This window comes from Macaca nemestrina, chromosome 8 (assembly GCF_043159975.1).
Source record: "Macaca nemestrina isolate mMacNem1 chromosome 8, mMacNem.hap1, whole genome shotgun sequence".
NCBI lineage: Eukaryota > Metazoa > Chordata > Mammalia > Primates > Cercopithecidae > Macaca > Macaca nemestrina.
In genome coordinates this window covers 44,131,863-44,134,392 of record NC_092132.1, presented here as the reverse complement: position 1 = coordinate 44,134,392, position 2,530 = coordinate 44,131,863, and the positions used below count along the sequence as shown (strand labels likewise).

The 2,530-nt window shown below is 37.7% G+C and overlaps 1 non-coding gene across 1 annotated transcript; it reads left to right on the top strand.

Moving 5' to 3' along the window:
• Positions 1-734: 734 nt before the first annotated feature.
• Positions 735-796, top strand: LOC112425641 (U7 small nuclear RNA). Its single transcript, XR_003016760.1, has one exon. It is a non-coding gene; the product is annotated as a U7 small nuclear RNA (small nuclear RNA).
• The last annotated feature ends 1,734 nt before the right edge of the window (positions 797-2,530 follow it).

Here is a 2,530-nt window from a genome sequence, read left to right as displayed (position 1 = left end):
TATCAATACCGTAAGTTTCTATTGTCTGTTTACAAGATGAATCCTCTGTCTAAAATGGCAACTGCAGCTACTACAAGCCTCAATCTATGGTACATCAAGAAACTCAACCTTTTCCTGTACTGACATTACTTTTCTTGCTTCTTGGGAGCACTTCCAGCATCACTGGTGGCACTTCATACTGGTCCCATGGTGTTCAAGGATTACAGTATTACAACGAACACAATGAAAAATACCTGAGAACCAACAAAGATCACTTTTTATTTGGATGTGCAGCTTACTGGAGAGACGAACTGCCCACATGGAGATGAATAGCTTACATGGCATGTTAAGTGGATATTCTTAAAATGTAAGCTTCACCACAATAACAGCAGGAGGTGCCTATGAAGTTATTACAGTACCACAGGATGTACTATGGTTAATTTATGCAGTTCTGATTTAATACTCCATCTTTATGTTTGTTTCCATTTCTTTTGATTGTGAATGGTGCCATGTACAGTCCGCGTTTGTGTGTGTAAGTTTTGTTAACTTTTAACTTTATGTGAAAGATTTGTGTATATTTTATGGTAGTCAATGATAAAATAGACTAGTATCTACATACATTTTATGCATTCATGGCATACCTAACTTTTCCTTAATTTTAACATTTCTAGGCTACACAGTTCATCTTTGAATTTTTTCAAATTATTGCAAATCTACAAAAAGTTTTTCAACATATGTATTGAAAAATATCCACGTAGTGTTATAGCTCTTTTAGAATTTGTCTAGCAGCTTTTCCAGTATTCACCAGAAAGTCCCTAAAAAAATGAAAGAAAGGAAGGACGGAAGGAAGGAAGGAAGGAAGGAAGAAAGGAAGGGAGGGAGGGAGGGAGGGAGGGAGGGAAGGAGGGAGGGAGGGAGGGAGAGGGAAAGAAAAAGAAAGAAAGAAAGGAGGGAGGGAGGGAGGGAAGGAAGGAAGGAAGATCCTGCAGCCTCAGCCTCCCAAGTAACTAGGCTTACAGGTATGAGCTGCTGTATCTGGCAAACTTTTTAAAAAAAGTTTTTAGAAAACTTTTTAAAATTAAATTTCTCTCTGCATTTCATTTTGCATAATTTCTATTGTTTTGTCTTTTTTCTATTCTTTTGTCTCCTTTTTGTAGAGATGGGGTCTTGCTATGTTACCCAGGCTGGTCTCAAACTCCTGACCTCAAGTGATCCTCCTTCCTTAGCCTCCCAAGGGGTTGGGATTACAGGCATGAGCCACCCTGCTTGGCCTCTTTCCATTTTTAAACAGTGTCTTTTGAAGAACTAAAGTTGTTAATTTTGATGACGTCCAATTTATTAAGTTCTTCTTTTGTACTTCAGGCTTCTTATGTTCGATTTGAGAAATCTTTCCCAAACCTAAGTCACAGAGATTTTCTTGTGTTCTCTTCTGAAAGTCGTATAACGTTATGTCTTACCCTTAGCTCTATGGTTCATTCAGAGTTAGTCTTTCTGTATCGTCTGAGATAAGGGTCGAGATTTATTTTCTTACATATGGAAGATTTGCATAACTAACTCTTCCAGGACCATGTGTTGAAAAGATTATTCTTTCCTTACTTAATTACCTTGGGCTTTTTTTTTTTTTTTTTTTTTTTTTGTCAAAAGCCAATTCACCACATATGAATGAGACTATCTCTGGACTCTCTGCTCCACTGACGTATATGATTGTCTTTACACAAATACCACTCTCTCCATTGCTGTATAGTTCTATTGCATGTACTGAAATCAAATAATATAACTCATTCCACACTAACCTTCTTGTTCAAAATACTTTATACGTTTTAGGTCCTTTGCATTTTTCACATACATTCTAGACCTAGTTTGTCAATTTCTACAAAATGCTGGGGTTTTGATTGGAACTGTATTGAACCTATATATCAATTTGGGGAGAACTGACAGATAACAATATTGAGTTTTCTGACCCATGAATAGGGCATATCTGTCTTTCTTTAATTTCCCTCAGCAATGCTTTTTGGTTTTTAGTGTATGTCTTGCACATGTTTTATAAAATTTAGCCAAGGAATTTAATACCTCTCTCTGCTCTTTATATGGCACTCCAAGTACATGTGTTTATTACATGTAAATGTAATTGTTATTACAAGTAAGTACATGCAAATGTAATTGTAGTTACAAGGTCATTTTATATTGTCTTACAGGTCACTGATACTCAGTTCTTATTATTTTTGTTTGTTTGTTTATTTTTTGAGACAGGGTCTTGTTCTGTCACCCAGGCTACAGCACAGTGGCCCAGTCAGGGCTCACTGCAGCCTTGATGTCCCGGACTCAATCAATCCACCTGCCTCAGCCTCCTGAGTAGCTGAGACTACAGGTGCACATCACCACACCCAGCTAATTTTTGTGTTTTAGTTTTTGAAGAGATGGGGTTTTGCTATGTTACCCAGGCCAGTTTCCACCTCCTGGGCTCAAGTGATCTGCCTGCCTTGGCCTCCCAAAGTGCTAAGATTATAGGCCTGAGCCACCATGCCCAGCTCTTATAGACTTTTTAAAATCG